Raw genomic sequence first — 24517 nt, 5'->3', positions numbered from 1 at the left:
GCTTGGATCAGCAAAGGGGGGGGGGGTACTACTGAGTGGGGGATCAGCAGAGCTGGGAGTACTACTGTGCAGGAGATCTGCTGATCAAGGGTACTAATAAGCTGGGGATCTGCTGAACAGGGGTACTAACATAAGTGTGTGCAGCCAATTGCATTACGGTGTGCACCCTAAAGCTCGAACACACAAGTGCGTGTCTACATATATATATGGCCCTGGCACATTGATCTCCCTGCCGGCACAGTGAAAGAGAAGTGTGTGTTCCCAGTGGCACACAGAGTGCTAATGCACATGGGGTGATTAAGGTGTGCCCAGGCACACTCGGCACACCCTGTGCGCATGCCTATGGATACTAGTGAGCTGGGGATCTGCTAAGCGGGGGTACTACTAAGCTGGGGGCAGCAAAGCTGGGGAATCGGAGCAGGAGAAACGAGCAATGTCACAGGTGGTGCACAGCATGCGAACAATATAGCGCAAGGTGAATTGGGACCAGAGAAAGAGAAGGATCAGCAAACCAGAGGATCAACCGAGCTGGGAGTTACTGCTAAATGGGGGATCAGCAGAGCTGGGGTTTCTACTGAGTGGAGGAATCAGCAGAGCTGGGGGTTACTATTATTGGGGGATCAGCAGAGCTGGGGTTTCCACTGAGTGGAGGATCAGCAGAGCTGGGGGTTACTACTGAGTGGGGGAATCGGCAGAGCTGGGGGTTACTACTAAGTGGGGGAATCGGCAGAGCTGGGGGTTACTACTGAGTTTGGCATCAGCAGAGCTCGGGGTACTACTGAGTGGAAGATCAACAGAGCTGAGGGTTACTACTGAGTGAGGCATCAGCAGAGCAGGGGATCTACTGAACAAGGGTGCCAATGAGCTGGGGATCTGCTGAACGGGGGTACAAATGTGCTGGGGATCTGCTAAAATGAGGCTACTACTAAGACGAGGTTCTACTGGACCCCTTTAAAACAAATTGAAAATCGACGCACATACAGGGAATTTTCCAAGCTTCAATAAAGCTTCAAAAAAGCATCACAGAAGCATCAAAAATGGACGTTGAATTGGTAGGCGCTTTAATGTGTGTTAAAGTCAAAGCAAGTGTAAATGAGCCCTGAAAGTATCAGCATGTGCCTAGGTTCCATCAGAGAAGCTGGGAATCGGGTCATATAGACAACGTCACGAATAATTGTTGCAGAGAATTGCCGATTAAAGGAAGTGTCTGAAAAAGTTGCAGAGTGAGCTGAGCAGAGCCTGGAAATGCAAGTTTGCAAGAGAAACTAAAGGATGTTCAGCTTCCTATAGTGGCTGCCATACATTTCCGATGTGGATAAACAACTCAGAGTCAGAACACTGGAGAAGGTGATCGGCACAGAGCTATGGAGAGCTCAAGGGTCGGCGGACATGGAAGGCTCCCATCAGCTGCTGCTCTCTTCATTCTCAACCATCTCCTGACAACGCTCTCCAGTTCTGCCCGCCTGCTGGAGTCATGGATGGGGGCTCTTCTGTGTGCACTTTCCTGGCCATGAGAACCCTTCATAGGGGACAGACATACTCCCTAACCCCCCAGTATGCACACAACAAGGTGCATCATGACCTAAGTTACCAGGACAAGGAAAAATGAATAGACAAATAAAATTATTGGTTAAAAGCACAACCAATTTTTATTCCACCACTTTCATTGAAATTGGGGTTTCAGAAGAAGAAATTAAATAATTTAGGGGGTCGGTGAAATGTTTAGCATAACAACTTTGGTAATTAAACAGAACATTGTCGTTAAGGGCTGGTACCTGGGATCAAAAAAGGGGGAGGACTGAGGGGTAAAGGTGGAAAAATGTGGAGGAAGCATGGAAAACTAAGGAGTAAAGAGGAGAAGGGAAGAGGGACAGCTGAGGAGAAAAGAGGGGCAACTGAGGAGAAAAGAGGGGCAACTGAAGAGAAAAGTAGACGACTGAGGAATAAGGAGGGGCAACTGAGAAGGTAAGAGAGACAGCTTAGGAGAAAAGAAGGACAACCGGGTAGGAAAGAGGGACAATTGAGGATCTAAGATGGACAACTGAGGAGGTAAGATGGACTAATGAAGAGAAAAGAGGAACTGAGGAGGAAAGAGGGGCAACTGAGGAAGAAAGAGGGACAGCTGAGGAGGTACGATGGACAACGGAGAAGGTAAGATGGACAACGGAGGAGGTAAGATGGACAACTAAGGAGAAAAGAGGGACAACTGAGGAAGAAAGAGGGACAGCTGAGGAGACAAGAGGGGCAACTGAGGAGAAAAGAGGGGCAACTGAGGAGAAAAGAGGGGCAACTGAGGAGAAAAGAGGGGCAACTGAGGAGAAAAGGAGACGACTGAGGAATAAGGAGGGGCAACTTAGAAGGTAAGAGAGACAGCTTAGGAGAAAAGAAGGACAACCGGGTAGGAAAGAGGGACAATTGAGGATCTAAGATGGACAACTGAGGAGGTAAGATGGACTAATGAAGAGAAAAGAGGAACTGAGGAGGAAAGAGGGGCAACTGAGGAAGAAAGAGGGACAGCTGAGGAGGTACGATGGACAACGGAGAAGGTAAGATGGACAACGGAGGAGGTAAGATGGACAACTAAGGAGAAAAGAGGGACAACTGAGGAAGAAAGAGGGACAGCTGAGGAGACAAGAGGGGCAACTGAGGAGAAAAGAGGGGCAACTGAGGAGAAAAGAGGGGCAACTGAGGAGAAAAGAGGGGCAACTGAGGAGAAAAGGAGACGACTGAGGAATAAGGAGGGGCAACTTAGAAGGTAAGAGAGACAGCTTAGGAGAAAAGAAGGACAACCGGGTAGGAAAGAGGGACAATTGAGGATCTAAGATGGACAACTGAGGAGGTAAGATGGACTAATGAAGAGAAAAGAGGAACTGAGGAGGAAAGAGGGGCAACTGAGGAAGAAAGAGGGACAACTGAGAAGGTAAGATGGACTAATGAAGAGAAAAGAGGAACTGAGGAGGAAAGAGGGACAGCTGAGGAGGTAAGATGGACAACTCAGGAGCAAAGAGGGACAACTGAGGAGGTATGATAGACAACATAAGAGAAAATAGGGGCATCTAAGGAGGTAAGATGAACAAGTGAGGAGCAAAGAGGGACAACTAGGGAGGTAAGGTAGACAACAGAGGAGAAAAGAGGGACATCTGAGGAGGTAAGATGGACAACTGAAGAGCAAAGAGGGACAACTGAGGAGGAAAGGTGGACAACCGAGGAGGTAAGATGGACAACCGAGGAGCAACGAGGGACAACTAGGGAGGTATGATAGACAACAGAGGAGCAAAGAGGGACAACTGAGGAGGTATGATAGACAACATAAGAAAAAAGAGAGGCATCTAAGGGGGTAAGATGAACAAGTGAGGAGAAAAGAGGGACAAATAGTGAGGTAAGGTAGACAACAGAGGAGAAAAGAGGGACATCTGAGGAGGTAGGATGAACAACTGAGGAGGAAAGAGGAGAAGGGAAGAGGGACAACTGAGGAGAAAAGAGGGGCAACTGAGGAGAAAATAGGGACAACTGAGGAGAAAGGAGTGGCAACTGAGGAATAAGGAGGGGCAACTGAGGAATAAGGAGGGGCAACTGAGGAATAAGGAGGGGCAACTGAGGAGGTAAGAGAGGCAGTTTAGGACAGCTTAGATGACTTAGGAGAAAAGAGGGACAACCGGGTAGTAAAGAGGGACAATTGAGGATCTAAGATGGACAACTGAGGAGGTAAGATGGACATAATGAAGAGAAAAGAGGAACACCTGAGGAGGAAAGGGGGACAACTGAGGAAGAAAGAGGGACAGCTGAGGAGGTAAGATGGACAACTGAGGAGGTAAGATGGACAACTAAGGAGAAAAGAGGTACAACTGAGGACATAAGATGGACAACTGAGGAGCAATGAGGGACAACTAGGGTAGGGAAGTAAGGTAGACAACAGAGGAGAAAAGAGGGACATGTAAGAAGGTAATATGAACAACTGAGGAGCAAAGAGGGACAACTGAGGAGGAAAGATGGACCACTGAGGAGCAAAGACGGACAACTAGGGAGGTAAGATAGACAACTGAGGAGCAAAGAGGGACAACTGAGGAGGTATGATAGACAACATAAGAGAAAAGAGGGGCATCTAAGGGAGGTAAAATGAACAAGTGAGGCGCAAAGAGGGACAAATATTGAGGTAAGGTAAACAACAGAGGAGAAAAGAGGGACATCTGAGGAGGTGGGATGAACAACTGAGGAGCAAAGAGGGACAACTGAGGAAGAAGGAGAGGCAACTGAGGGGGAAAGATGGACAACTAAAGAGGAAAGATGGACAGCTGAGGAGAAAAGAGGAGACCTGTGAAAGAAAGAGGGACAACCAAGAGGGAGCGATGCACAGCTGAGGAGAAAAGGTAAACACGTGAGGAGGAAAGAGGGACAACCGAGGAGGAAATTGGACAACTGAGGAGGAAAGATGGATTTCTGCATTTATACTTCATTAGGCAGAGGACACCGCAAGATAATATGGAGAGTGAATATCAGTATCTCTGTTATAATTCAGCCCTTTAAGTGCTGAACCATGGTGTAAAAAAACGTGCCCCTATGACATCACAGCTTGAAAGTGCTTCATCATAACTGATTGATCTGGATTTTGTGCAATCCCAGCAAGCCTGGACTGCCCTGCACCCTACATGTCCCCAGTTGTATCCTCAGAACAGTCATAAGGGTATATGGTTCCTGCTCTTTGTTCTTTTGAGCAAAGAAATATCTCTGCACACGTGTACCGCTAACATCAGCAGCAACACTGATCGACTATAAAATCGTTATTTATACCACAAATATCATGAGGGAAAGGGCTGCGGTTGACGTGGCGGGTTGCCAGGTACCCGTCTCCAGATCTGGTATTCGCCGGTGTAATGTTTACCACCATCTGTTACCTAGGAGGCAGCTTTTATCTCAGGTGTTCCATTATAATCGCCTGTACCGCACACGGCACTCAGACTCATTGCCAAATCCAAATCCACACACCTTCCATGGAAAAGGAGCAATGAAGCCCAATGCCCCCGTACACACGGTCGGACTTTCCGACGGAAAACGTGCGGTCGGATCGTGTCGTCGGAAAATCCGATTGTGTGTGGGCTCCATCGGACTTTTTCTGTCGCAATTTCCGACACACAAAGCAGGATCTAAAATTTTCCGACAACAAAATCCGATCGTTTAAATTCTGATCGTGTGTAGACAAAGTGCCACGCATGCTCAGAATAAATTACGAGACGAAAGCTATTGGCTACTGGCCCATTTATAGTCCCGTCGTACGCGTTCTACGTCATTGCGTCCTGAACGATCGGATTTTCCGACAACTTTGTGCGACCGTGCATATGCAAGACAAGTTTGGGCCAAAATCCGTTGGAAAAAATCCGATGGTTGTCGGAATGTCCGACCGTGTGTACGGGGCATAACTCCCGGTTTTGTGTTACTTTAAATAGTTTGTTTGGCCAGCTTGGCCCAGGCAGGACACTACTGATCTATAAAAGTTATAGATTGCATAAATCAGCTGTGACAGGTTCTCTTTAAAGTCTATTTCGATTTTTTTTTTTTTGGAAGGACATAGAATTTTAAAGCATAGGCATTGTAATGTAACAACATTGCATAAACCAGCTGTGACAGGTTCTCTTTAAAGGTTTTGTGCTACTGTAAAAAAAAAAATTGTTTTGGCCAGCTTGGCCCGACCTAACTATTTAAAGTAACACAAAACCTAGGGTTAGAGTTTAAAGAGAATCTGTCACTGCTGGCTTGTGCATGCTAGAGCTTTATACACTAATTTTGTTCGAAAAAACGTGTTTTTAGAATGGTCGATTTTTATTTATTTTTTATTTTTTATTTTTTTAGGTAAAAGGCACGGTTTTACCAGCTTGGACCGAATTCTACTTCCTTCACTTCCAATCCAGAAGGACATAGAATTTTAAAGCATAGGCATTGTAATCTAACAACATTGCATAAAGCAGCTGTGACAGGTTCTCTTTAAAGTCTATCGCCAGGTTTCGTGCTACTAAAAAAAAAATTGTTTTGGCCAGCTTGGCCCGACCTAACTATTTAAAGTTTAACACAACACCTAGGGTTAGGGTTTAAAGAGAACCTGTCACTGCTGGCTTGTGCATTCTAGAGCTTCATACACCAGCCTAATTTAGCTATAAAAAACGTGTTTTTAGAATGGTCGATTTTTATTTATGTTTATTTTTTTAGGTAAAGGAACGGTTTTACCAGCTTGGACCGAATTCTACTTCCTGCACTTCCAATCCGAAAAGAAATAGAATTTTGAAGCATAGGCAATGGAATCAAACATTTTTCAGGGTTTTCATATGAAATTTGTCGAGTCCCTAATGGCACCATTGAATGCTCAGACCATTTTCATGAATTTCTACGCCAACGTTCGGTGTATGGCCGGCTTAAAGTTGCAGTAAACCCTCAATTTTATAGCTTAACACATTGAGCATAAAAAAATAAACATCCCCCAGTAAGCTAAAAATACTCCTTCCCCCCCCCCCCCCCCAACTGGCTCCTGCTCTCCCAGTGCTGCTTCCCTGAACTTCCATTCTTCGCAGGAAAGTGGACAGTGCAGTCTCCAGGGCAGTCTGTTAGTTTGGAGAGGGGAGGAGAAGAGACGAGCAGGACTGCATTGCCTTCCTAGGCTATGGGGCTGTGGGTTTCTATTGATGCACACGGTGTAGGAAGACACAGCTCTAGTCCCCTGATGCAAGGGTGGCCCTATAGGATGCCGCAAGATGAAGGGGCCACCCTGAGACAGGAGACCTGGGGCAGCAGTCATGGGACCAGCCTAAACTGGAACACAGACATAAATTAAAGATAAAGAATCTGCATACGCATGAAGTAAAAAAAAAAAAAAAAATCAGCTGCTGGAAGTGCTAAATGGTAACCGAGGGTGTAATATCCCTTTAAGAGTGGACAGTGCAGTCTGTAGTCAGTCTGTTTGTTTGAAGACATTAGCAGATAGGAGGAAGAGCGAGGAGGGGGGGGGGGTGGTGCCTTGCCATCCTAGGCTATGGGGCTGTGTGTGTCTATTGATGCACACAGTGTAGGGAGACACAACTCTAGACCTTTGCATAAAAGGGTGACCCCATAGGACGCTGCAAGAGAAAGGAGCCAAACTGAGACAGGAGGCCTGGGACAGAGGTCATGTGACTGGATTAACCTGGAACATAGATAAAAAGAAAAAAAAGGGCTTAAAAGATAAAATAAAGCTGCATACTCAGTAAGGGATTAAATCAGCTGCTAAAAGAGCTTAATAGAAACACAGTGTAATATCCCTTTAAGAGTGGACAGTGCAGTCTGTTAGTTTACAGAAAGCAGCAGGTAGGAGGAAGAGTAAGATGCTGCGGGGAGTGCCTTGCCATCTTAGGCTACAGGGCTGTGTGTTTCTATTGATGCACACAGCGTAAAAAAGATAGACACAACTCTAGGCCCCTGCATGCAAGGGTGACCACACAGGATGCTGCAGGAGAAAGGAGCCACCCTGAGACAGGAAACCTGGGGGCAGCGGTCACGTGCCCAGAATAAACTGGAACATAGACAAGGAATATCACGTTACCACTGGGCAACGAAGACCCAAATTTCAGTGCTGCGTTGAAATTTAAAAAATTGAATCAAAAAGCCGCACAAAAATGATAGCTGAATAAAAATGGAAAAGTGTACAGGATTGCAGAGTCAGCAATAAATGGCCAGAGCAGAGTCAGAGTGCCCCTTTAATACCCCACGTCAGGGCGGCGCGGGTTAAGGCCGTAATTGCGACTTTGAGGTGTGAGAAAGGGCAAACAGGTCGGATGTGCTGACAGCGGGCGATTAAATGCAGAGGAAGGAACGTTAGACACCAGGCAGAGGTCCTCCTGTTGTCAGCACAAGGCTCAGGATTTGCACACAATTGCCTCCTCTGAGCTCCATTGTCCGGAACCCGTCCTTCATAATCCGGAATTCCCCCATAGACATACAGACGGTGCTGTCTATACATTTCCTCAAGTGCCTCTGATCCCACCAATGGCTGCAGGGCATAAGGAGAAATCCCACTCCATAAACGCACAAAACGCCAATCACCGAGCATGCGTGTCCAGCCCTATCCGGGGGGCATAAGAGGGTCCTGAGGTCCAAGTCAGGACAGGGGCCCTTAACACCCCTGAGCAGTTTTGCACGCAGGTAGAAAAAAAAAATCATTTTAGGCCTGAAGATGAATTAAAAACCCCAAAAGGGAAAAAGAAAAAAAAAGTATCTTCTGAACGCAGAAACCCCAGAGAATAAAATGGTGGTAGTTCCAATTTTTTGATTAAGACCCCTTTCACACCGGGGCGTTTTTCAGGAGTTAAAAAAAAGTGCCTGTAAAGCGCTTGAAAGAAGCCTCATCTGCAATCCCAATGTGAAAGCCCTGAGTGCTTTAAAAGCCCTTTCACAATGTCAGCGCCTGAAAAATGCTCGTAAAGCACCGCCTAAACTAGCAGCGATTTACCAGCGTTTTTCGAGCGCTATTGGGGCGCTTTTAACCCCTGCTAGTGGTCAAATAAAGGGATAAAAGCGCCCACAAAGCGCTGCTGCCAAAAGCGTTTAGCAGTGCGCTTTTCAGGCGTTTTGCAGGCGCTTCCCATTGGTTTCAATGGGAAGGGGCGCTTTAGGAGCCGTGTATTCACCGCTCCAAAAGCGCTGCAAAGAAGCTGCTTGCAGGACTTTTTTTGACGCCCTGCCAGCGCAGCGCCTCAGTGTGAAAGCACTCGGGCTTTTACATTGGGATTGCAGTTGCGGCTTCTTTCAGGCGCTTTACAGGTGCTTTTTTTAAGGCTAAAGTGCCTGAAAAGCGCCCCAGTGTGAAAGGGATCTCAGTGTGAAAGCACTCGAGCTTTCACATTGGGATTGCAGATGAGGCTTCTTTCAAGCGCTTTACAGGCGCTTTTTTTTTTTTAACGCTAAAGCGCCTGAAAAACGCCCCAGTGTGAAAGGGATCTTACTGAATGGGTTGACTGTGGTCCGGAGCCGGACCAATCAACAGTCCTGTCCAGACCACAGCCACCGCTATCTTCCTTACAGTGGGCGTTTAATATGGCCACCAGGAGGCGCTCTGTACACAGATGATATACAGAACGTCCCCCTAGAAATGCAATATGGCCAACTGGAGGCGCTCTATACACAGATGGTATACAGAACGCCCCCCAGAAATGCAATATGGCCACCTGGAGGCGCTCTATACACAGATGGTATACAGAACGCCCCCCCAAATATGCAATATGGCCACCACGAGGCGCTCTGTACACAGATGAAATACAGAACGTCCCCCTAGAAATGCAATATCAGGAGGCGCTCTGTACACAGATGATATACAGAACGTCCGCCTAAAAATGCAATATGGCCACCAGGAGGCGCTCTATACACAGATGATATACAGAACGTCCACCTAGAAATGCAATATGGCCACCACGAGGAGCTCTGTACACAGATGGTATACAGACCGTCCCCCAGAAATGCAATATGGCCACCAGGAGGCACTCTGTACACAGATGGTATACAGAACATCCCCCAGAGGGGCAATATGGCCACCAGAAGGAGCTCTGCACACAGATGGTATACAGAACGTCCCCCAGAAATGCAATATGGCCACTGGGCGGCGCTCTATACACAGAATGTATACAGAAGTCCCCCCCCCTCAGAGATGTAATTTTTGGTGAGATATTCCCAAAGGGACATCACATATAAGGGATGCAGCTTTCCTGATTAGAGCCCTGCAGGTGCAGCAGCTGATTGATAATTATGAAACCACGTCCATTAGATTTCACTTTCCAACATGGACACAGACAAACACACAGGGATTTATGCAGAATAACAAAAGGTAGGAATCTGCTACAAAGTTTTTTGCAATCCCTGTAATGTACAGAGATCTCAACAAATGTGGAGTTACTCTTTAAAGCGGAGGTCCACCCTAAAGTGGACCTTCCGCTCATCGGAACCCTCCCCCCCTCCGGTGCCACAATCGGCACCTTTCAGGGGGGAGGGGGGTGCAGTTACCTGGATTATCCAGGTAACTGCACCCACTTCCGGGATAGCTCTCTGCGGAAAGGGGCGTAACTTACGCCCCTTTCCGCAAGTGCCCGCCCCTTCCCGCAAGTGCCCCGCTGCCTGCTGGGAAACACACAGATCCCAGAGGCAGCGGGGAGCGTCCTTATTGCGCAGCGCGATTCGCGCATGCGCAGTAGGGAACCGGGAAATGAAGCCGAAAGGCTCCACTTCCTGATTCCCATACCCAAGATGGCGGCGGCAGGACCCGACAGACGACCTACAGATCGGCTTCGGGTGCCGACATCGCGGGCGCGCTGGACAGGTAAGTGTCACTATTTTAAAAGTCAGCAGCTGCAGTATTTGTAGCTGCTGGCTTTTAAAAAAAAAAAAAAAAACGCGGAGTCCCGGCGGACTCCCGCTTTAACTCTAAAGTGATGACCTGTCAGGGATTTTATTGCGTCACTTATTGAAGATTTTGGGGCACTATAGATTGCATTGATGTGCCCTAAAATACATTTTTATTGTAATTTTTAGGGCCGGTTCACACAGCGAGCCGCGGCGAGGCGTCTCCGACTTACCTCGCCGCGACTTGCGGGGACCTCAGCGGCGACTTGCAGAGGACTTCTGTATAGAAGTCAATGCAAGTCGCCCCCGAAGTCGCCCCGAAGTAGTACAGGAACCTTTTTTCTGAGTCGGAGCGACTCGAGTCGCTCCTCTCAGAACGGTTCCATAGTACTGAATGGGGGCGACTTGCGGGAGCGAGGCGAGGCGAGCCGTGTCGCCTCGCCTCGCCTCGCAGTGTGAACCGGCCCTTACTGAAATTTTGGGCTTGATAAACCGTTGTGTGGCAAAAAAAAAAAAAAATTGTAATGACCATCATTTTATTCTCCGGGGTCTCTGCTTTCAGAAATATTTAATATTTGTTTTTTTTTTTTTTAACTAATCTTCAGGACTAAAATGATTTTTAAACCTGTACAGAGAACACAATAATTTCTCTGGCAGTGAAAAGGTGATGGAAGGAATACGGAGCCTTGTCGTTCTTAGGGGTGGATGGATATCGATAGACGTCCGTCCAAAGCCGACCTGGATGCAAAATGATTGCATTTGGTCTGATGAACCCGACAAGATGCACATCTGCCCTCCGGGCTGCCCATAGGGAGGCATTGCAGCCCATGTACAATCCATCCAATCAATGACACACTGACGGGACACCCAAAGGGGCCTGAGCCATCTGGTTGCTGGGGAGCGTTTGCAGATGTCCAGGTAGCGGCAAAGCTGTGCTAATTTATGTAGCTGCTTCACAGAAGAACGCCAACGACGTCACCTGTCATCCTGTGTATGGGGGATATGAACTGTCAGGATGTGAGGGGAGGAAGAGGATCTTGTACAATTGGAATGGTGGTGAAGATCTGCCCCCCATCCCCCACAAGTGTTAATTAAAGCTGAACTCCGGCCACAAAAACTTTACATTTAATTATATTCCCAGAAGGTCACAAAGGATAGAAATCCACTCTGTGTGCACAAAATGCCTTTGAAAACCCAGCCCCCACCACCACCACCCAGCCTCACTATGCAGTCACTTCCTGTTTTAGATATGGGATAGGAAGTGAAGGGAAGTTTCCCCCATGAGACACAGAAAAACAAAACAAAACAAAAAAAACCTGACAGAGGTTACGACCTTATACAAGATTTATATAACAGTTTGCACTTTACAATATAAAAAGGAGACAGTACAGTTACAATACAATAAAATGCAAGAGGGTTAAGAGAGGGCCCTGCTCATAAGAGCTTACAATCTATCCAAAATGAAAAAAAAAGTTTGCCTTTAGATACATATATAAAGATATATATTTAGATATATACACACACACATAAAATTAATGAAATAATGTGTGTGTGTATATATATATATAATATAATTATATATATATATATATATATATATATATATATATATATATATAATAAAATAAAATATATATATAATAAAAAAATAAAATATAGAAAATAATGTGTATATATATATATATATATACAATTATATTTAATATAATTAATTAATAATTAATTAATAATAATTAATATATATACATATATATAAAATAAAAAAATATATATAATAAAAAATAAAATATACAAAATAATGTGTATGCATATATATATATATATATATATATATATATATATATATATATATATATATATATATATATATATATATATATATATATATATATATATATATATATATATATATATATATATATATATATAATAAAATATTAAAAAAAAAAAAAAAAAATGAAGAAAAAAAAAAAAAAAATATATATATATATATATATATATATATATATATATATATAATAAAAAATATATATATAATAAAAAATAAAATATACAAAATAATGTGTATGTATATATATATATATATACATATTTTTAATATAATTAATTAATAATTAATTAATAATAATTATATATATATATATATATATATATATATATATATATATACATAAAAAAATAAAATATATGAAATAATGTGCATATATATATATATATATATATATATATATATATACGTTGAAGAAGTCCCAGTTCTCCGGTTCTTCAGGTGTTAGGCGAGGTAAATATCACCCAGGAATTCGGAAAATCTGGCTTTATGGCTGACAGTGCTACGTTGTTGCTAGCGATTACCCATCCATTGTCTCCGGGAAACAAAGCCACGCGTAGCCGGTGTCACCTTTTATTGTGACACATTCATACGCGAACCTCGCCCCGGGGCTCAGGGATGAATTGTTGGGAGGTATTTATCTGACTCTTCCAGGCTCGGCTCGTCTTCAGTAAACACTGTCATTGTCAGCTGTTTGTGGTCTGCAATCGCCGCCCTTCAAAGTGTCCGTCCCCGATTGTCAGCTTTGCTGCCGAGTCTATAGACATTGTGTTTGCAGGGCTGGTGACGCAAATTGTATAACAAATGAGCTTGTGTAGTCTTTTTACTGTCGTTGGATTAAATGTGAAACAATTGTATCAATGTGTGTTATATGTTCCGAACGATCGTTTGTTATTTTTCTATGTATAAAGTCGGGGGGAGGGGGGAGGAAGCCGTGTTTGCTCATTACATGTGCAGATGCTGTTTCCTGTACTGCAACACCGCAGTCTTTATTTTTTCCAGGTAATGCCAACTGTGATACCAATCTGGGCAACAACATCGCTTTATCTCACATGTCATCTGTTGATTGGTTAGGCGTTTCTGTTGTTTAAAGTGGTTGTAAACCTCAGACATGAAATATGAACAAAACATATCCCTCTATAGCCAGGGTCTCCAAACATTCTAAACAAAGGACCAGTTTACTGTCTTCAGACTTTAGGGGGGCCGGACTGTGGCCAGTGTGAGTAGAAAATGTTGTGGTGTCAGAGGGAGTAAACAATGCCACATCTTTAGTGGGAGGAATAGTGCCCCATCATTGGTATTAGTGGGAGGAATAGTGCCCCATTATTGGTGTCAGTGGAAGTAATAGTGCCCCATCATTGGTGTCAGTGGAAGTAATAGTGCCCCATCATTGGTGCCAGTGGGAGGAATAGTGCCCCATCATTGGTGTCAGTGGGAGGAATAGTGCCCCATCATTGGTGTCAGTGGGAAGAATAGTGCTCCATCATTGGTATCAGTGGGAGGAATAGTACCCCATTATTGGTGTCAGTGGAAGTAATAGTGCCCCATCATTGGTGCCAGTGGGAGGAATAGTGCCCCATCATTGGTGTCAGTGGGAGGAATAGTGCTCCGTCATTGGTATCAGTGGGAGGAATAGTGCTCCATCATTGGTATCAGTGGGAGGAATAGTGCTCCATCATTGGTATCAGTGGGAGGAATAGTGCCCCATCATTGGTGTCAGTGGGAGGAATAGTGCCCCATCATTGGTATTAGTGGGAGGAATAGTGCCCCATTATTGGTGTCAGTGGAAGTAATAGTGCCCCATCATTGGTGTCAGTGGAAGTAATAGTGCCCCATCATTGGTGCCAGTGGGAGGAATAGTGCCCCATCATTGCTGTCAGTGGAAGTAATAGTGCCCCATCATTGGTGTCAGTGGGAGGAATAGTGCTCCATCATTGGTATCAGTGGGAGGAATAGTGCCCCATCATTGGTGTCAGTGGGAGGAATAGTGCCCCATCATTGGTGTCAGTGGGAGGAATAGTGCTCCATCATTGGTATCAGTGGGAGGAATAGTGCCCCATCATTGGTGTCAGTGGGAAGAATAGTGCTCCATCATTGGTGTCAGTGGGAAGAATAGTGCCCCATCATTGGTGTCAGTGGGAAGAATAGTGCTCCATCATTGGTGTCAGTGGGAAGAATAGTGCTCCATCATTGGTGTCAGTGGGAAGAATAGTGCCCCATCATTGGTGTCAGTGGGAAGAATAGTGCTCCATCATTGGTGTCAGTGGGAGGAATAGTGCCCCATCATTGGTGTCAGTGGGAAGAATAGTGCTCCATCATTGGTGTCAGTGGGAGGAATAGTGTCCCATCATTGGTGTCAGTGGGAGGAATAGTGCCCCATCATTGGTATCAGTGGGAGGAATAGTGCCCCCTCATTGGCAAATTAAATTTTTTGAATGAAATTCAACTAATCCCCCACAGTTATTACCTTGCCACTCCCTATTAGATTGTAAGCTCTTATGGGCAGTGCCCTCGTAACCCTCTTGTATTGAATTGTATTGTAATTGTACAATTACAATTGTTTAGGTTGTTAAGCGTTTTGTTGACGCTATAGAAATTCTGTATAATAACAATAATAATTATATAAATCTTATATACTAATAATAATATAAATTCTGTATAATAATAATAAATAATAATAATAATAATAAAAACAATAATATAAAGTCTGTATAATAATAACAATAATAATAATATAAATCCTGTATAAATAACAATAATAATAATAATAATAATAATAATAATACACATTTGGTTTAATAATAATAATTAAAATCCAGTATAATAATAAAAATAATAATATAAACCCTGTATTATAATAATAATAATAATAATATAAATCCTGTATAATATTACAAATAATAATAATCATAATGATGTATTTCCTGTATTATAATAATAATAATAATAATAATAATAATAATAATAATAATAATAATAATAATAATAATGTATGGTCAGCTTTAGATGGTAATTCAATTTACTTTGAAACGATTTTCTCTTGTTTCCTGTTCCATCTCCAGGACAGTGACAGAAAATCTCCCCGGAGGGACAACAGACAACAAAAATAAAAGAACAAATAAACAAATACATACAAATAAATAACGAGGTCTGACATTTCCCTGCACTAAAAAACAATCCACCTGAAATCAGTACAAAGAGGAAAAGACGTTTTATGATACAATTGTTTTAGGTTTTATGGGTCATTTTATTACTCCACATCTAAGGAAACAACATCCTCTAATGAAATCCGTTAGCCAATAAAAATGATCACTTCTATTTCCTTTTCATGTTACAGAGAAGGACAGCAAGTAATAAAAAAACAATAATGGGTATCACTGAATTAGGAAAAAGGGGAAAGTCTTTTGCCTTTAAATTGTCACATTTCCTCCCACGTGAATTATGTGTGCCAGTGTGTCATATGCCCAAAACCTGTGCCTATATCAGAGACGGCACTACCATCTCTCCTCTCCATATTACATATATGTCACAGGTGGGCACTGCCATGTCTCCTCTCCATAATACCCCTATGGTATAGGTAGACGCTGCCATCTCTCATTTCTGTGATACCCCTATGTCACAGGCAGGCACTGCTATCTCTCCTTATTATGTTTTCTCCAGTGACGCGGGTTGGTACTGCCATCTTTCCTCTCTAAAATTCCCCTATGACACAGGTAAATCCTTCATTCTCTCCTCTCTATAATCTGCCTTTGACACAGGTAGGCACTGCCATCTCTCCTCTCTATAATAAGTCTATGACACAGGTAAATACTGCCACCTCTCCTCTTTATAATACCCCCATGACACAGGTAAGCACTACCATTTCTCCTCTCTATAATCCCCATATGACACAGGTGGGCACTGCCATCTCTCCCCTCTATAATCACCCTATGGCACAGGTGGGCACTGACATCTCTCCTCTTTATATTACTCCTATGGCACAGGTGGGCACTGCTACCTCTCCTATCTATAATACCCCTATTTCACAAGTGGCTGAGGTGGGCATTGCCATCTCCTTTCTCTGTAATACTCCTAGGTCACAGGTAGGCACTGCCATCTCCTCTCTCTGTAATACTCATATGGCCCAGGAAGGCACTGCCATCTCTCCTCTCTGTAATACCCCTATGGCACAGGTATGCACTGCCACCTCTCCTCTGTATATTATGCCTATGGCACAGTTGGGCACTGCCTTCTCTCCTCTTTATATTACTCCTATGGCACAGGTAGGCACTGCCATCTCTCCTCTGTATATTACTCTTATTGCACAGGTGGGCACTGCCATCTCTCCTCTCTGTAGTACTTCTATGTCAAAGGTGGTCACAGCCATCTCTCCTCCCCATAATACCCTTATGGTAAAGGTAGGCGCTGCCATCTCTCCTCTCTATAATACTACTATGTCACAGGTTGGCGCTGCCATCTCTTCTTTCTATAATACCAATAAGACAGAGGTGGCCACTGCCATCTCTCTTCTCTATTATGCCCCATGCCACAGACAGGCACTGCCATCACTCCTGTCTATTATACCCCTATGTCACAGATAGGCACTGCCATTTCTTCTCTCTATAATACCCCTATAGCACAGATGGACATTACCAACTCTCCTCTCTATAATACCCCAATGACACAGGTGGGTGCTACCATCTCTCCTCTCTATAATACCCCAAGGACACAGGTGGGCACTGCCATCTCTCCTCTCTATAATACTCCTATGACACAGGTAGGTACTGCCATTTCTCCTCACTTTAATCCGCTTAGGAAACTGGGGCTAATTCCCTCTGTGGGATTTCTTCAGAAAAATAATCACTTTTTCAGTATAATAAAAATCTAATACCCATCCCAAATCCAACTTAGATCTGAGCTTTTTAAACCCCACAGTGCACTGAATGCCTCCACCCCAATCTGTCTATTTATTACAACAAAGCAAATGTTGCGTAACAAACCAGCAATCGCCCGCAGCCCACCAGATGTCACCTTAATGGTTGGCCAGACATCTGCTCCTCTTTTACGTGTTCAGGTCCTGTCCTTGCCCAACGAACATGCAAGTAACCTGAGAAACCGGAAGGGTCAGAAAGGTCCTACAGAGATTTTTTTTCAAAAAGTTGAAAAAACGCTGTGAACAAAACCAAACATTCTACTTCCTCCCATGCTTCAAACATTGACCCATGTATGGTGACCCTTGCCAACCACAGGATCGTTGGGGAGTATTGACGGTCAACAAATCTCTGTGAGAAAACCCAAACATTTGACACTCCTTTCATACTTTTAACATTGACCCATGTATGTTGACCCTTGCCAACCACAGGATCCTTGGGGGGTATTGTTGGTCAACAAATCTCTGTGAGAAAACACAAACATTCTACCTCCTCCCATACTTCCAACATTAACCCGTGTATAGTGACCGTTGCCAACCACAGGATTATTGGGGAGTATTGTTGGTCAACAAAAATCTCTTTGAGCAAAATAAAACATTCTCCCTCCTCCCAGGCTTCCAACATTGACTCGTGTATGGTGACCCTTGCCAACCACAGGCTTGTTGGGGGGTATTGACGGTCAACAAATCTCTGTGAACAAAACCAAACATTCTACTTCTTCCCATACTTCCAACATTGACTCGTGTATGGTGACACTTGCCAACACACAGGCTTGTTGGGGGGTATTGACGGTCAACAAATCTCTGTGAGCAAAACCAAGCAAACATTCTGCTTCTTCCCATACTTGCAACATTGACCTGTGTATGGTGACCCTTGCCAGCACACAGGTTTTTTGGGTTGTATTGGCCATCAACAAATCTCTGTGAGCAAAACCAAACAAACATTCTACCTCTTGCCATACTTCCAACGTTGACCCGTGTATGGTGACCCTTGCCAACACACAGGTTTGTTGGGGGGTATTGACGTTCAACAAATCTTTGTGAGCAAAACCAAACATTCTACCTCTTACCATACTTCCAACATTGACCCGTGTATGGTGACCCTTGCCAACCACAGGCTTGTTGGGGGGTATTGACCATCAAAAAATCTCTGTGAGCAAAACCAAGCAAACATGCTACTTCTTCCCATACTTCGAACACTGACCCGTGTATGGTGACCCTTGCCAACACACAGGTTTTTTGGGTTGTTTTGGCCATCAACAAATCTCTGTGAGCAAAACCAAACATTCTACCTCTTGCCATACTTCCAACGTTGACCCGTGTATGGTGACCCTTGCCAACACACAGGTTTGTTGGGGAGTATTGACGGTCAACAAATCTTTGTGAGCAAAACCAAACATTCTATTTACTCCCATACTTCCAACATTGACCCGTGTATGGTGACCCTTGCCAACACACAGGTTTGTTGGGGGGGGGGTATTGACGGTCAAGAAATCTCTGTGAGCAAAACCAAACATTCTACTTCTTCCCATACTTCCAACATTGACCCGTGTATGGTGACCCTTGCCGACCATTCTATATCAAATCAACGATAAGATCTGATTGGCTGCAATGGTCACTGCCCCAAAGTCACAAGCCTCTTTTTTTTGTATTCTCCTTTGCTCCCTTCACCTGAACTGAAGAAATGAAAACAGCGTAGATATTCCAGCTCAGTGGAAAATTCTACAGAGCCTTGGTTACGGGGCGACCCTGGCTTTTTACGAAAGAGTCTGTAGGGAGCTGAGGATAGGTTTGAAGCAGAACCCACACCGCAAATTAAAACATACATAGGAACACTATACGGCCTTGTGCCTTATAAGCTGCGCTATGCGCATAATAACCCTCTGGGGCCAAGGCTGGGTTAACTCCTTCCCAACCACAGAAAGTTACAATGTATATCTTGTAGAGTGAGCGCTCAGCGGGTGCAAAGTCCTGCATGGCCAAAGTGTAACGTTCTTACCTAATTTTTTTGCAGAATTCCTTCCAGGGGACTGAGATCCGAGCAGAGAAAGGAGTTTTATCCCAGAGTTGTCGGAGAGCAGGCGTCCTCCGGTGCTGGCTTTTGCAGCTTCTGTCTAATCTGAGCTGTAGGCACTGAGTGCTTCTCACTTCTCCACTCCTCCTCCTCCTCCTCCTCCTCCTCAGCTTGCACAAGCTTTGGCTTGTTGACATCACAGTGACATCATTAAAACACCCCTCAGGACCTTCAGGTAGACGAAGCCACTCCTTTCCTCCCCCCCCCCCCCCCCCCCATGCCCTGGCAAAGGCACACCTTGTCCCATAGTGATCACATTATTGCAGCAGCTGGAAACCCCACGAGTTGTTTGCTAAATCGCTGAGTGTTGTAAACTTTTTCCTTTTTTATTATTATCACTATACAGGATTTATACAGCGCCGACAGTTTGCGCAGCGCTTTACAACATGAGGGCAGACAGTACTGTTCCAATACAATTCAATACAGGAAGAATCAGAATCATCAAAGCGTATGCCGCGTACACACGAGTGGACTTTTCGAGGGACTAGGTCTGACGGTCTTTCCGATGGAATTTCGGCGGAGTTCCGACGGGCTTTCTGAATGAATGGATTTGGCCACACACAATCACACCAAAGTCCGACGGATTCGAACGTGATGACGTACGACCGGACTAGAATAAGGAAGTTCATAGCCAGTAGCCAATAGCTGCCCTAGCGTCGGTTTTTGTCCGTCGGACTAGCTTACACACAAACAGATTTCTCGGTCCGGTGGAAAAATGGAAAACATGTTCTATTTCTAAAGTCCACCGGATTTTTGGCAAGCAAAGGTCCGATGGAGCCCACACACGATCGAATTGTCCGTCGGACCTTTGCTGTCCAAAAGTCCGGTCGTGTGTACGCGGCATTACAATCAAATCTTTTTTTTTCTTTGTAATTTATTTTATTTTTTTAATTAAGGCTTGAAGGTAAGGCTACATTCACACTGGGGCGGTGAGGGAGCGTCAGAGGTAAAGCGCCGCTTGTTGTAGCGGCGCTTTACCCTTCGGCGCCCTCACCGCCCCAGTGTGAAAGTAGCCTTACCTTCAAGCCTAAATAAAAAAATTACAAAAACTTTGTGACTAATGTCACGTACACACGATCGAATTGTCAATGTTACGCCAGACAATTCGATCGTGTGTGGGCTCCAGCGGACTTTTTCATCATAAAGTCCGGCGGACTTAGAAAGCAGTTTTCAGCGGACAATCTGTTCGTCAGTATGCTAGTCCGGCGGACTAAGAATGACGCATGCTCAGAAGCAAGTACGAGAAGGAAGCTATTGGCTACTGGCTATTGAACTTCCCTTTTCTAGTCCCGTCGTACGTGCTGCACGCCATCGCGCTAGAAATCGCCGGACTTTCGGAGTGTCTGTGTGTGGCCAAGCACGTTCGTTAGAAAGTCCGGATTGTTTGCTGGACTAAGTCTGCCGGACAATTCGATCATGTGTACGCGGCATTAGCTGCACTTTTCGGCCGATAGCGGGCCGCTTTTAACCCCTGCTAGCGGCCGAAGAAGGGATTGATAGTGCCCGTGTAGTGCTGCTGCCGAAGCGATTTGCGGGCGCTTTGCAGGTGTATACACTGCTCCTCCACCGCCCTAAAGATGCTGCTTGCCGGACTTTTTTGAGACCCCTTTCATACTGGAGGCATTTTTCAGGCGCTTTAGTGCTTAAAAAAAGCGCCTGAAAAATGCCTCATCTGCCATCCCAATGTGAAAGCCAGAGTGCTTGCACTGGGGCAGGCAGGACGTTAAGGCTACTTTCAGATTGGGGCAAGCGGGCACCGGCGGTAAAGCAGTGCTATTTTTAGCGCTGCTTTACCGTCCTTTTAGCGACACTATTCGGCCGCTAGCGGGGTGGTTTTAACCCCCGCTAGCGGCTGACAAAAGGGTTAAAACCGCCCGCAAAGTTCCGCTGCATTGGCGCTTTGCCGGCGCTGCCCCGCTGTTTTCAATAGGCAGGGGCGCATTAGGAGCGGTGCATACTTCGCTCCCACAGCGCTGCAAAGATGCAGCTTGCAGCACTTTTTTGACTGTCTTGCAAGTGCACCGCTCCAGTGTGAAAGCCCGAGGGAGAGAAAGGAGAGGCTCTTTACAGGCGTTATTTTTAGCACCGTATCGCCTGTGAAGCGCCTCAGTGTGAAAGTAGCCTAAAAAAAAATTCTGCAAGCAGCATCTTTGGGGCACCACTCCTAAAGCGCCCCTGACCATTGAAATGAATGGGCAGCGCTGCCGAAGAGTCTGCAAAGCGATTCGGCAGCACCACAACACGGCACTTTTAACCCTTTATTCGGCCACTAGTGGGGGGGGGTGTAAAAAGCGTCCCGCTAGCGCCCAAAAAGCACCGCTAAAACAACGGTAAAGCGTCACTAAAACTAGTGGTGCTTTACCTCTAGTGTGAAAGTAGCTTAGAGGAAATTGAATGAGAAAATTGTATAATGTATGGCCAGTTTTATGAAAGAAGAATCCGTCCTCCGGTGAAGGAGGTTCTTATTACAAAAAGTTACAGTTCTCCATTTATAGTGCAAAGTAACAATTAAAGAGCAAAAGGAAAAAACAAATAACCGCAATGGTTCCTGTGGGGACAACAGGATTGTTGCGGGATCTTCATGATCAAGAAATGTTTTATTACATATTAAATGTTTTATTACATAATTTCGGACAACCAATGTGAGGACCGCCTCTCTTTCAGTGTATGGAAAGGGAAGAAGGGCAGGAAATAGTGAGGAGGTGTTGTGGATTTTGGGGGGGAGGGGTGGCAGTATTAGGAGTGGGTGCAGTTCACACCACAAAAACGCACTCCAGATCCGTTCCAGGTACGTTTCAAAGTTTTAAATGCGTTTTTGGGTCGTTCCGGTGCATTTTTGATGCATTTCCGAATGCATTCCAGATGCTTTTTTTCTTCTTTTTAAAGGCCAGTTCATGCCATAGAAATGCAGTCCGGATGCGTCCTCTATTTTCTTTATAAGTGCTAGTTCACACCAGATGCAGCTCCAGTTGCCAGTACCGGATGCAGTGGTGTAGCAGTGGTGTAGCGTGGGCGGGGCTACAGGGTGGTTGACCTGGGGACAAAATTCTTAGGGGAGCAAAATTAGGATAAGGATTCGGGATGAGAGGATGTGAGCGATTGGTCCATACGTGATCTCGTTCTGGTCCAGTACACATTCTGTATTCTGGTTATGTTAGCAGTGTGCTCCTGTTCTGATCCCATCAGCAGTGTGCTTCCATTCTGATCCCATCAGCAGTGTGCTCCCATTCTGATCCCATCAGCAGTGTGCTCCCGTTCCGGTCCTGTCAGTGGTGTGCTCTTATTGTGGTCCTGTCAGTGGCGTGCTCCCGTTCTGGTCCTGTCAGTGGTGTGCTTTTATTGTGGTCCTGTCAGTGGCGTTCTCCTGTTCTGGTCCTGTTAGTGGCGTGCTCCCGTTCTGGTCCTGTTAGTGGCGTGCTCCCATTCTGGTCCTGTCAGTGGCGTGCTCCCATTCCGGTCCTGTCAGTGGCGTGCTCCCATTCCGGTCCTGTCAGTGACATGCTCCCATTCTGGTCCTGACAGTAGGGTGCTCCCGTTCTGTTCCTGACAGTAGCGTGCTCCCGTTCTGGTCCTGTCAGTGGCGTGCTCCCGTTCTGGTCCTGTCAGTGGCGTGCTACTGTTATAGTCCTGACGGTGGCATGCTCCTGTTCTGGTTCTGTCAGTGGCGTGCTCCCGTTCTGGTCCTGTCAGTGGCGTGCTCCCGTTCTGGTCCTGTCAGTGGCGTGCTACTGTTATAGTCCTGACGGTGGCATGCTCCTGTTCTGGTTCTGTCAGTGGCGTGCTCTTATTCCGGTCCTGTCAGTGGCGTGCTCCCATTCTGGTCCTGTCAGTGGCGTGCTCCCGTTCTGATCCTGTCAGTGGCGTGCTCCCGTTCCAGTCCTGTCAGCGGCGTGCTTCCATTCCAGTCCTGTCAGTGGCATGCTCCCATTCTGGTCCTGTCAGCGGCGTGCTCCCACTCTGGTCCTGTCAGTGGCGTGCTCCCGCTCTGGTCCTGTCAGTGGCGTGCTCCCGCTCTGGTCCTGTCAGTGGCGTGCTCCCGCTCTGGTCCTGTCAGTGGCGTGCTCCCGCTCTGGTCCTGTCAGCGTCGTGCTCCCGTTCTGGTCCTGTCAGCGGCGTGCTCCCGTTCTGGTCCTGTCAGCGGCGTGCTCCCGTTCTGGTCCTGTCAGCATCGTGCTCCCACTCTGGTCCTGTCAGTGGCGTGCTCCCGTTCTGGTCCTGTCAGCGGCGTGCTCCCGTTCTGGTCCTGTCAGTGGCGTGTGCCCATTCTGGTCCTGTCAGCGGCATGCTCCCGCTCTGGTCCTGTCAGTGGCGTGTGCCCGTTCTGGTCCTGTCAGCGGCGTGCTCCCGTTCTGGTCCTGTCAGCATTGTGCTCCCACTCTGGTCCTGTCAGTGGCGTGCTCCCGCTCTGGTCCTGTCAGTGGCGTGTGCCCATTCTGGTCCTGTCAGTGGCATGCTCCCGCTCTGGTCCTGTCAGTGGCGTGTGCCCGTTCTGGTCCTGTCAGCGGCGTGCTCCCGTTCTGGTCCTGTCAGCATCGTGCTCCCACTCTGGTCCAGTCAGTGGCGTGCTCCCGTTCTGGTTCTGTCAGCGGCATGCTCCCGTTCTGGTCCTGTCAGTGGCGTGTGCCCATTCTGGTCCTGTCAGCGGCATGCTCCCGCTCTGGTCCTGTCAGTGGCGTGTGCCCATTCTGGTCCTGTCAGTGGCATGCTCCCGCTCTGGTCCTGTCAGTGGCGTGTGCCCATTCTGGTCCTGTCAGTGGCGTGTGCCCGTTCTGGTCCTGTCAGTGGCGTGCTCCCTTTCTGGTCCTGTCAGTGGCGTGCTCCAGCTCTGGTCCTGTCAGCGTCGTGCTCCCGCTCTGGTCCCGTCAGCGTCTGGAACCTGGCGGTTCTGGTCCTGTCAGCAGCATATTCAGGTTCTGGTCCTGTCAGCTCCATATTCAGGTTCTGGTCCTGTCAGCACCATATTCAGGTTCTGGTCCTGTCAGCGCCATATTCAGGTTCTGGTCCTGTCAGCGCCATATTCAGGTTCTGGTCCTGTCAGCGCCATATTCAGGTTCTGGTCCTGTCAGCAGCATATTCAGGTTCTGGTCCTGTCAGCAGCTTATTCAGGTTCTGGTCCTGTCAGCAGCATATTCAGGTTCTGGTCCTGTCGGCGCCATATTCAGGTTCTGGTCCTGTCAGCGCCATATTCAGGTTCTGGTCCTGTTGGCGCCATATTCAGGTTCTGGTCCTGTCAGCAGCATTTCCCCATTCTGGTCTGGTCATTGGTACACTCTCATTCTGGTCCTGTCATCAGCATGTTCCGGTTCTGGTCCTGTCAGCAGCTCTCTCTCATTCTGGTCCTGTCATCAGCGTGTTCCCA

At 46.1% G+C, this 24517-nt stretch overlaps 1 protein-coding gene across 2 annotated transcripts in view; it reads right to left on the bottom strand.

Moving 5' to 3' along the window:
- GPRC5C (G protein-coupled receptor class C group 5 member C) overlaps window positions 1-19251 on the bottom strand; it is a 44239-nt gene extending 24988 nt beyond the window's left edge. For both annotated transcript variants that reach the window (XM_077458698.1, XM_077458699.1), the window contains exon 1: window positions 19084-19251. The gene's annotated coding sequence lies outside the window, so the exon portion shown is untranslated. The remainder of the gene's footprint in view (window positions 1-19083) is intronic.
- Between the last annotated feature and the right edge of the window lie 5266 nt (window positions 19252-24517).

This window comes from Lithobates pipiens, unplaced genomic scaffold (genome assembly GCF_037356315.1).
Source record: "Lithobates pipiens isolate NorthernLeopardFrog02 unplaced genomic scaffold, aLitPip1_a1.2 Scaffold_28, whole genome shotgun sequence".
Classification (NCBI taxonomy): Eukaryota; Metazoa; Chordata; class Amphibia; order Anura; family Ranidae; genus Lithobates; species Lithobates pipiens.
The sequence above is the reverse complement of the archived record's forward strand: the minus strand, read 5'-3'. Positions and strand labels throughout refer to the sequence as shown.